The sequence below is a fragment of the Mobula hypostoma genome, chromosome 2 (genome assembly GCF_963921235.1).
Source record: "Mobula hypostoma chromosome 2, sMobHyp1.1, whole genome shotgun sequence".
In the NCBI taxonomy this organism is placed as follows: Eukaryota; Metazoa; Chordata; class Chondrichthyes; order Myliobatiformes; family Myliobatidae; genus Mobula; species Mobula hypostoma.
The window spans coordinates 20,846,342-20,858,606 of NC_086098.1; the positions used below are offsets into that span (position 1 = coordinate 20,846,342).

The 12,265-nt window shown below is 40.2% G+C and overlaps 1 long non-coding RNA gene across 1 annotated transcript in view; it reads left to right on the top strand.

Annotated features, from left to right (window-relative positions):
- Positions 1 to 12,265, top strand: part of LOC134358334 (uncharacterized) — a 66,432-nt gene that overhangs the window by 13,680 nt on the left and 40,487 nt on the right. The window contains exon 2 of the long non-coding RNA XR_010020859.1: positions 6,347 to 6,450. This is a non-coding gene — a long non-coding RNA (uncharacterized LOC134358334). The remainder of the gene's footprint in view (positions 1 to 6,346; positions 6,451 to 12,265) is intronic.

Sequence of the window (12,265 nt, forward strand, 5' to 3'; positions counted from 1 at the left end):
TATGAGACTCCCCCCCCACCACCGCCCCGGATAGGAAGCCAGTCTATTGCGAAGTTAACCCCCAGCATTTGCCAGTATCCATTTTCAGCTGGGTGGACTGAAGCAGTTTGTGGTTAAGTGCCTTGCTCAAGGATACAACACGCTGCCTTGGCCGAGACTCGAACCCACGACCTTCAGATCGTGAGCCTAACGCCCTAACCACTTGGCCATGCACCACACCTATATTTCCCATAGCCTTGTTCAAACGGCCAATATAATCAAAGGCCCCACCCACTCCAGAAGTGTTCTCTTCCCTCCACTCCCAGTGGGCAGAAGACACAAAAACCTGAAAATATGTCCCACTAGGCTCGAGGATGGTTATCTACATTACACTGTGAGTGGAAGGGCAGTGAGGAGTGCTGTAGAACAAAGAGAACTGGGATTACAGGTCTATAGTTCATTGAGAGTGGTATCACATGTAAATAGGGTCGTATAGAAAGCTTTTGGCATGTTGGTCTTCAAAAATCAAAGTATTGAATACAGGAGATAGGATATTAGGTTGAAGTTGTATAATATATTGGTGAGGCCTAATTTGGAGCATAGTGTGCAGTTTCGGTCACCCACATACAGGAAAGATGTAAATAAGGTTGAAAGAGTACAGAGAAAATTTACAAGGATGTTGCCAGGACTGGAGGAACTAATAAGAACATATTAAGAACATAAGAAATAGGAGCAGGAGTAGGCCATCTGGTCCATCAAGCCTGCTCCGCCATTCAATAAGATCATGGCTGATCTGACCATGGACTCATCTCTAGCTACCTGCCTTTTTCCTATAACTCTTAATTCCCCTACAATACAAGAATCTAACCAGCCTTGTCTTAAATATATTTAATGAAGTAGCCTCCACTACTTCATTGGGCAGAGAATTCCACAGATTCACCACCCTCTGGGAAAAGCAGTTCCTCCTCATCTCCGTCCTAAATCTACTCCCCGAATCTTGAGTCTATGTCCCCTAGTTCTAGTGTCACCTGTCAGTGGAAACAACTGTCCTGCCCCTATCTTATCTATCCCTTTCATAATTTTATATGTTTCTATAAGATCTCCTTTCATTCTGAGTTCCAGTGAGTACAGGCCCAAACAACTCAATCTCTCCTCATAGTCCAACCCCGTCACCTCTGGAATCAACCTGGTGAACCTCCTCTGCAAAGCCATTGTATCCATCCTCAAGTAAGGAGACCTGAACTGCACACAGTACTCCAGGTGCGGCCTCACCAGTACCCTGTACAGTTGCAGCATAACCTCCCTGCTATTCAAATCAATCCCTTTTGCCTTTCTGATAGCCTACTGCACCTGCAAACCAACCTTTTGTGGTTCGCACACAAGCACTCCCAAGTTGCTCTCAACAGCAGCATGCTGCAAATTTTTTTTTTACCATTTAAATAATAATCTGCTCTTCCATTTATCCATCCAAAGTGGATGACCTCGCATTTACCAACATTGTATTCCATCTGCCAGTTTCTTAGGAAACTTCGTAACTTAGTTTCCTTATAACTAAGTTATAAGGAAAATTGAATAGTTTAAGCGAGATTTCAAAGAGGTAACAAAATTATAAGGGGTATAGATATGGTAAATACAAACAGGCTTCCTCCACTGAGGTTGAGTGAGACTACAACTAGAGGTCATCGGTTAAGGGTGAAAGGTGTAATGTTTAAGGTCAACATGAGGAGAAATTTCTTCACTGCGAGGGTTGTGAGAATGTGGAATGAGCTACCAGCAACTGGTGAATGCGATTTTGATTTCAATGTTTAAGGGAAGTTTACATAGGTATATGGGTGGGAGGGGCATGGAGGGCTATGGTCCAGGTACAAGTTGATGGGAATAGGCAGCTTAAATGGTTTGGCATGGAATAGATGGGCCAAAGGGCCTGTTTTTATGCTGTAGCTTTCTATGTCTCTGTGACTGTATGACAACTTCTATTCTACTGTTATTGAACTATACTCTGGTACAATAAGACGTACTCTTCATCTCACAATCTACTTCAATGCCTTGCACTTTATTGCCTACCTGTAAAGCCATTTCTCTGTAACTGCAACATTTTCTTCTGCAATCTGTAATTGATTTCCTTTGCAACACTGTTGTAATGAAATGATCTATATTGGAATGGCATGCCTAACAAAGTTTTTCACTGTTTCTCCATACATGTGTCAATAATATACCAATTTCCACACACATCCCTGAAGGCCACATTATTGTTACGACCCTAGATTACTAAGCAACGCAAGCAATACTGTGCTGTTATGATTGAGCATTACGGACTGGAATCATTGATTCTCTCTCTCTCTATATGGACTGTGTCTGGCACACTCAATATTTCTAACATTTTCTGCTATTGTTGACGTGTTTTCACTGTGATAATGATGTCAGTGTCTATGAAGCATCAGTGCATTGTGTGTTGACTGATGTTGCTAATGCCGTCAATAGCAACCAATGGGAAGAAGCATAAAGAGACAGTAATAAATGTAACTGAATGAAACAGTGCCATTCTATTCATGAAGGATATCTGTTAATCAAACTGTGGAAGATGGCACCAGTCCAGCCATTGTTTCCCTAACAGTTTCTTTGAATAACAGGAATGATCTCATCACACTAGATTTGGTTGAATTTGTTAGAAATGTTTATGGAAAGAAAGTCAAAAACAGATACTCTGGTGTCCTCTCACAGTCGAGAGAAATACCAGTTAGTAGGTTAATTGGTCATTGTAAATTGTCCCACGATTAGGCTTGGATTAAATCAGATGATTGCTGGGCAGTGTGGCTCGAAGGGCCAGAAGATCCTATTCTGTGCTGTATCGCAATAAATAAAGAAAATGATGAATAAATAAGCATTAATTATAAAGACCAGGAGTTAAAGACTTCTTGAAAGTGAGTCCATAGTTTGTGGGATCAGTGTTGGGTTGAGTGAAGATAAATGATGTTATCTGTTCTGGTTCAAGAGGGGTAATAACTTGATAGCGTGGGACCTGAGACCCCTGTACCTCCTTTCTGGTGCAGTGGTGAAGAGAGAGAATGGACTACATGATGGGGGCTCCTTGACGATGGATCCTGATTTCCTACGACAGCACTCGTTGTAGCTGTGCTCATTGGTGGTGAGGACTTTACCCATGATGGACTGGGCTGTATCCAATATTTGATGTATGCTTTTTTTGTATTTCCATACCAGGCCACGACGCAAAAAGTCAGTATACTTTTCACCGTGCATCTATAGAAGTTTGTCATAGTTTTAAAAGACATGTTAAATCTTTGCAAACTTAGAAGAACGTAGAGGCCAAGATATAAAATTACTATAAATTAAATAATAAGTAAATAGTAGCCAAAAAAGGAATAATGAAGGGCCATGGCCCATTTGGTGGAGGGGAAGAAATTGTTTCTGAGTCGTTGAGAATGTGTCTTCAGAATCCTATACTTTCTCAGCACCTACGTATACATCTCCATAACGAGAATGCAAATTTATTGACAATGTCACTGAGATATTGGAATCTTTCAGTTTCGTTTCAAAATGTATGAGAATAATAAATGGATGAACATGAAACAATTGAATAAACAAGTTACTTGGAATTAATAGATTACTGATAAACTGCAAAGATTTATGTAATTCTATATTTAATCAAAATATACTAGGTTCTTAAATTCTTTTACTCTTTTATTACGTTAAAATTTCGTATATTTTTGAAATTGGCACTTAAATCCAATCACCAGGGACCCCCACCATCCAGGACATGCTCTCTTCTCACTGCTGCCATCAGGAATAAAGTAGAAGAGCCTCAGGATTCATACCACCAGGTTCAGGAACAGATATTACTCCTCAACCATCAGGCTCTTGAACTTAAGGAGATAGCTTCACTCCACTTGCCCCATCGTTGAGGTGTTCCCACAGCAAATAGACTCACATTCAATGACTCTTCATCTCATGTCCCCAATATTTATTGATTGTTTATTTACGACTGGTGTTTGTTCTTTTTCTATTTGCACAGTTTGGCATCTTTTGCACTCTTGTTGAATGTCCAGTTGGGCAGTCTTTCTGTTATGGTTATCATTTTATTGATTTATTGAATATGCCCACAAGAAACTGAATTTCAGGGTTGTATATGGTGACATACAGGTATTTTGATAATAATAATAATAATACTAATAATGATAATAGGCATCCGTTAGTCACGTGAGACCATGGATTTGTGCCTTGAAAGGTTTCCAGGGCGCAGGCCTGGACAAGGTTGTATGGAAGACTGGCAGTTGCCCATACTGCAAGTCTCCCGGTCTCCATGCCACTGATGTTGTCCAAGGGAAGGGCACTAGGACCGATACAGCTTGGCACCGGTGTCATCACAGAGCAATTTGTGGTTAAGTGCCTTGCTCAAGGACACAACACATTGCCTCAGCTGAGGCTCGAACTAGCGACCTTCAGATCACTAGACCAACGCCTTAACCACTTGGCCACGTGCTAACACTAACTTGATAATAAATTTACTTTGAACCTAACTGTTCTTACACAAACCACAGTAATTTACACCAGTCGTTTAATTTTAATCATATATGCAGAGAAAATGTCCCTCCTAATTTCTCAATAAGATTTTGGAAAGAATCACCTAGAAGGTTAAATTGGCCAATATTAATAATCCTCATAACTTCCAAGGCGTTAAGAAGGAACACATTGTTGGAGAAATGATATTTTTCATTCTCCAAACCCACCTAAAGCTTATCTACTGTTCCAATAGAAATAAAGTAATGTGTACAATCAATTAGTAAATGGAATTATCTATATGCATCAACGTGACAACATTAATTCACAGAGCTGATAATTACTTGCAACATGTTATATCCAACATAGTTAATGCAAGTTTAAGGCATATTTTGGTATTTTTCAGTATTTGTTTTAGATATAATATCCATTACTTGTAGCTTTACAAATATTGGTTGTTTTGTTAAATTTATTTCCTTGACTGAAACCAACTTTCATGCAATCAATATGTTAAACCTGGGTACATTTATGGTATTGATGTGTTCAGTATGGTTTTTGTTAACCAGGGTATATTTATGGTATTGATGCAATCATTATGGTATGACATTCAGCCTTGGTAAAATTGGTGAGCTGCAAACAAAAGATCGATAAAACAGAAACAGAATTTTTAAACAAAACTTTTATCATCTGATGATAACTTTTGGTAAATACCTGGCATAATGTTGAGTGCCAATGATATGATATGGTTGAATTTAATGTTTTAAAAGTTATTAACAATGGCACAATCTGTTTTATTTTAGCATGTCAGTTTCTGTGGTGTAATTCCATTGTGGAATATTTGAGAAAAAATAAAAATTAATTTCCAACATACACCCATCTTAATTAGAAGTTTTCAGTGTTTTTATAATGTAATAGTTTAAAGTATCCAACCTTTAGTGCAGAGTTTATTAATCTGATACTGCACACTATTCTGAAAATTTTGAGCAGGATTTTGAATCTGAAGACCACAATTTCATACGATGTTATATTGTAAGATTATTAGTGAAAGTTATAAAATTATAAAGGGAAAAAGTAGTGAATTTTGAGGTAAGAGTTTTGTGAATGAGGATATTTTGCAGAAGAAAAATTGAAGGCTCAGATTTATGTTAACCCTTTTGTGATCTTAAGGCGTTGCAAACTGATTTAATTTGATGATGTATTTATTGTTCTAATATATAATACATTCTTTTAGTTTTACGAAGTTAAAAAGTTTTCTATAGAGAATTTTATGAACTTTTGTTTGTGTTTGGAGATCATAACTTTCAATTCGGTTTATTTTGGTAAAGCTTATTGACTTTATGTAGGACATATGTAAAGAATTATTTTCAGTCAATTTGCAATGGAACATTAATTTTTATGGCACCACTCCATCAATTACAAAGCAGGCAAAGGCTAACATACACAAATGTGTATAATTTACAATGGCAAGTTCAGAGATTTCCGAAGGAATAAGCAAGATTTTGAAAAATGCATATCCTCAAGAGTGGGAGTTGAAGTATGCCTGCTGTAAATTTTAACATTTGAAAGGTTTTTGATATGCTTTCCAATGTTCTGGTATTTTCTGTTGCTTTTTGAAGTTAAAAAAAAAAGAACATGATTAAAGTGAAGCTTTAAATTAATTTGGCAGTAACACAATGTGAAGTGTAATGTGGAGTGCATTTCAGCAATGTCGAGGAGGGAGTGCGTCCATATTCTATCATTATGTGCATTATGGATGAGAAAGCTGGACTAAGTGCTCCAAAATGGGATCCAGGAATAGGAGTCACCCTGGATAAATTCCAACATCTTGCCTTGTACTGTCTTTTTTTTTCAGCTTCTGCGGAAAGTTTAAATGAGGTACCAGATCAAAAGCTGTGTCAGGTATGAAAATGTGCGCACGTGTTGCTGGGTTGAGGGGCCGTGCCTTGCAACTCTGAGGTAATGTGAAACTCTGTTATCTCCAGAACAGATTATCCAAGTTACCCAATTATCCAAAATATATTTACCCAAAAATAAATTTAACTACCACTAACATGAATGAATGTGCAAGAAATGCAAATAAGCAAATACTGGGCAATTTGAGATGACTCGATTCAAAGTGCCAGATACATAAAATATAAAACTGCTATCATCAACTGCTAATGCAAGGAATCAGTGCAGAAATGTACATCATCAGAATGAAATGTGGAAAACTGGCAGATGCTCAAGAGGGATTGTATTTTGGTCTTTTGGTGGTGTTAGTAAGCCACTCATATTCGCTGATAACTAATAGATTACTGTAATTCTGCTCTATTACTGGATTCTGTGCTGAATCCCATGATGGAACAGTAGGGTGCTGAGGAGAGTGCTTGGATACACTTGCTCTAGCCCTCTGCTATACACCGAGATGGGCTGGCATACATATAAAAACCTCACCAGGACCGGATGAGATATACCCCAGGTCACTGTGGGAAGTGATGGAGGAGATTGCTGAGACTCTTGCAATGACGTTTGCATCATCAATGGGGAAGGGAGAGGTACTGGAGGACTGCAAATGTTGTTCCTTTTGTTCAACAAAGGGAGTAGAGACCCAGGAAATTATAGACCAGTGAGTCTGACTTCAGTGGTAGACAAGTTGTTGGAGAAGATCCTGAGAGGCAGGATTTATGAGCATTTGGAGAGACACAATCTGATTAGGGATAGTGAGCATGGCTTCGTCAAGGGTAGGTTGTGCCTTACAAGCCTGATTAAATTCTTTGATGAAGTAACAAAACGTATTGATGAAGGTAGAGCAGAGGATGTAGTATGGATTTCAGTAAGGCATTTGATAAGGTTCCCCATGCAAGGCTCCTTCAGAAAGTAAGGAGGCATTGGATCCAAGTAGACCTTTCCTTGTGGATCCAGAATTAGCTTGCCCACAGAAGACAAAGGGTGGTTGTAGATGGTTGATATTCTGCATGGAGATCGGTGACCAGTGGTGTTCCGCAGGGATCTGTTCTGGGACCCATCCTCTTTGTGGATGAAGAAGTAGACGGGTGGGTTATAAGTTTGTTGATGACACAAAGGTTGGGGATGTTGTTGATAGTGTGGAGGGCTGTCAGAGGTTACAGCGGGACATTGAAAGGATGCAGAACTGGGCTGAGAAGTGGCAGATGGAGTTCAACCCAGATAAGTGTGAAGTGGTTCATTTTGGTAGGACTAATTTGAAGACAGAATATAATGTTAATGGTAAGACTCTTGGCAGCATGGAGGATCTGAGAGATCTTGGGGTCCGTGTCGATAGGACACTCAAAGCCACTGCACAGTTTGACTGTGTCGTTAAGAAGGTATATGGTGTGTTGGCATTCATCAACTGTGGGATTGAGTTCAAGAGCCGTGAGGTAATGTTACAGCTACATAAGACCTTGATCAGACCCCACTTGGAGTACTGTGTTCAGTTCTGGTCACCTTACTACAGGAAGGATATGGATAATATGGAGAGAATGCCGAGGAGATTTACAAGGATGTTGCCTGGATTGGAGGGTGTACCTCATGAGAATAGGTTGAGTGAACTTGGCCTTTTCTCCTTGGAGCGACAGAAGGTGAGAGGTGACCTGATAGAGGGGTATAAGATGATGAGGGGCATTGATCATGTGGATAGTCAGAGGCTTTTTTTCCCCAGAGCTGAAATGGCTAACACAAGGGGGCATAGTTTTAAGGTGCTTGGAAATAGGTACCGAGGGGATGTCAGGGGTAAGTTACATGTCAGGTACATATGTACTCTGATGATAAAATTTACTTTGAACTTTGAATTTTGATAAACTACTACAAAGGTTCCCAGGGAATTCCTTGGAGTGTGTGAAACCATTTGCAGTCCAGTTCCTACCTCACCTCTATTAAATGCAGAGGGTTAGCTCATTTGACCCTGGATTAGAAAATGCAGAAGGACCTGGCCCGCTGGGTTTCAACGTTTGTTGATCATTGTTTTCTGTCAAGGTGGTGTAGTAATTTGACATCAGAGATGCTGTGTTTTCCAATCTGCCTCCACAACATTGATAGGGTTTATATTTTTGCTTTTGGCAATGATATTTGGCATAATTGCATGTTTCTAGAGTAGAGTTATAGTTTGTTTTATATTTCAGATTTATGGTAGGTTTGAAAACATTGCAGTTCCATGTTATTACATTTCTTGTCTGGACAGACCATGTAGGTTTAAAAATGAATTAGATCTATAACAACATCATTGCATTTTCTGGTCTGGTCATGTGACTCTGATCAATTTTTAATTCTGGTAATGTTTCATTATAGAACCATAGAACCATAGAAACTACAGCACAGAAACAGGCCCTTTGGCCCTTCTTGGCTGTGCCGAACCATTTTCTGCCTAGTCCCACTGACCTGCACACGGACCATATCCCTCCATACACCTCCCATCCATGTATCTGTCCAATTTATTCTTAAATGTTAAAAAAGAACCTGCATTTACCACCTCGTCTGGCAGCTCATTCCATACTCCCACCAGTCTCTGTGTGAAGAAGCCCCCCCAATGTTCCCTTTAAACTTTTCCCCCCTCACCCTTAACCCATGTCCTCTGGTTTTTTTCTCCCCTTGCCTCAGTGGAAAAAGCCTGCTTGCATTCACTCTATCTATACCCATCATAATTTTATATACCTCTATCAAATCTCCCCTCATTCTTCTACGGTCCAGGGAATAAAGTCCTAACCTATTCAACCTTTCTCTGTAACTGAGTTTCTCAAGTCCCGGCAACATCCTTGTAAACCTTCTCTGCACTCTTTCAACCTTATTTATATCCTTCCTGTAATTTGGTGACCAAAACTGAACACAGTACTCCAGATTTGGCCTCACCAATGCCTTATACAACCTCATCTTAACATTCCAGCTCTTATACTCAATACTTTGATTAATAAAGGCCAATGTACCAAAAGCTCTCTTTACGACCCTATCTACCTGTGACGACACTTTTAGGGAATTTTGTATCTGTATTCCCAGATCCCTCTGTTCCACTGCACTCCACAGTGCCTTACCATTAACCCTGTATGTTCTACGTTGGTTTGTCCTTCCAACGTGCAATACCTCACACTTGTCAGTATTAAACTCCATCTGCCATTTTTCAGCCCATTTTTCCAGCTGCTCCAAGTCCCTCTGCAGGCTCTGAAAACCTTCCTCACTGTCTACTACACCTCCAATCTTTGTATCATCAGCAAACCTGCTGATCCAATTTACCACTTTATCATCCAGATCATTGATATAGATGACAAATAACAATGGACCCAGCACTGATCCCTGTGGCACACCAATAGTCACAGGCCTCCACTCAGAGAAGCAATTCTCTACCACCACTCTCTGGCTTCTTCCATCGAGCCAATGTCTAATCCAATTTACCACTTCTCCATGTATACCTAGCGACTGAATTTTCCTAACTAACCTCCCATGCGGGACCTTGTCAAAGGCCTTACTGAAGTCCATGTAGACAATATCCACTGCCTTCCCTTCATCCACTTTCCTGGTAACCTCCTCGAAAAACTCCAACAGATTGGTCAAACATGACCTACCATGCACAAAGCCATGTTGACTCTCCCTAATAAGCCCCTGTCTATCCAAATGCTTGTAGATTCTGTCTCTTAGTACTCCCTTCAATAACTTACCTACTACTGATGTTAAACTCACCGGCTTATAATTTCCCGGATTACTTTTCGATCCTTTTTTAAACAACGGAACAACATGAGCCACTCTCCAATCCTCCGGCACTTCACCCGTAGACAGCGACATTTTAAATATTTCTGCCAGGGCCCCCGCAATTTCAACACTAGTCTCCTTCAAGGTCTGACTGAACACTCTGTCAGGTCCCGGGGATTTATCCACTTTAATTTTCCTCAAGACAGCAAGCACCTCCTCCTTTTCAATCTGTACAGTTTCCGTGGTCTCACTACTTGATTCCCTCAATTCCATAGATTTCATGCCAGCTTCCTTAGTAAATACAGACGCAAAAAACCTATTTAAGAGCTCCCCCATTTCCTTTGGTTCCGCACAAAGCCGACGACTCTGATCTTCAAGAGGACCAATTTTATCCCTTACAATCCTTCTGCTCTTAATATACTTGTAAAAGCTCTTTGGATTATCCTTCACTTTGACTGCCAAGGCAACCTCATGTCTTCTTTTTGCCCTCCTGATTTCTTTCTTAAGTATTTTCTTGCACTTCTTATACTCCTCAAGCACCTGATTTACCCCCTGTTTCATATACATTTCATACAACTCCCTCTTCTTCTTTATCAGAGTTGCAATATCCCTTGAGAACCAAGGTTCATTATTCCTATTCAATTTGCCTTTAATCCTGACAGGAACATACAAACTCTGCACTCTCAAAATTTCCCCTTTGAAGGCTTCCCACCTACCAATCACATCTTTGCCAGAGAACAACCTGTCCCAATCCACGCCTTTTAAATCCTTTCTCATTTCTTCAAATTTGGCCTTCTTCCAGTTCAGAACCTCAACCCTAGGACCAGATCTATCCTTGTCCATGATCAAATTGAAACTAATGGTGAAACTAATTGATCACTGGAACCAAAGTGCTCCCCTACACAGACTTCCGTCACTTGCCCTAGTTCGTTTCCTAACAAGAGATCCAGTATTGCATCCCCTCTAGTTGGTCCCTCTATATACTGATTTAGAAAACTTTCCTGGACACATTTTACAAACTGTAAACCATCTAGACCCCTAACAGTATGGGAGTCCCAATCAATGTATGGAAAATTAAAATCCCCTACCACCACAACTTTATGTTGCCTGCTATCTCTCTGCAAATTTGCTCTTCCAAGTCTCGTTGACTATTGGGTGGTCTGTAATACAATCCCACTAATGTGGCCATACCTTTCCTGTTTCTCAGCTCCACCCATAAGGACTCAGTAGACAAGCCCTCTAATCTGTCCTGCCTGAGCACTGCTGTAATATTTTCCCTAACAAGCAATGCTACTCCCCCACCTTTCATTCCTCTGCCTTGATCACATCTGAAACATCAGAACCCTGGAATATTAAGCTGCCAGTCCTGCCCCTCCTGTAGCCAAGTTTCACTAATTGCTACAACATCATAATTCCACGTGTCAATCCACGCCCTCAACTCATCCGCCTTCCCCGCAATACTCCTAGCATTGAAATATTATGTTAGATATTCTGGCATAGCTTCACAACACTTTGACATTTAAGACTTTAAGACACCTGAGCAGAATTAAGCCATATCGGTCCATCGAGTCTGCTCTGCCATTCGATCTTGGCTGGGCTTTTTCTCCCTCTCAACACCATTCAGCTGCCTTCTCCCTGTAAATTTTGACACCCTTACTAATCAAGAATCTATCAAACCCCATTTTAAATATACCCAGTGACTTGGCCTTCACCGATTCATTAGCCTCTGGCTGAAGAAATTCCTCTTCAGCTCTGTTTTAAAGGGACATTCTTCTATTCTGAGGCTGTGTGTCCTCCTTTGAGCCCTGTCCAGTTTCAGCACATCCTTTCTAAGATAAGGAGCCTAAACCTGCTCACAATACTCCAAGTGAGGCCTCACCTGTGCTTTATAAATTTTCAACATTACATCCTTGCTTTTATATTCTAGTCCTCTTGAAATGGATGCTAACGTTGCATTTGACTTCCTCACCACAGACTCAACCTACAAGTTAATTTTTAGGGAATCCTGCACAAGGACTCCCAAGTTCCTTTGCACCTCAGTTTTTTGTATTTTCTCTCCATTTAGAAAATAGTCACCCCTTTCATTCCTTCTACCAAA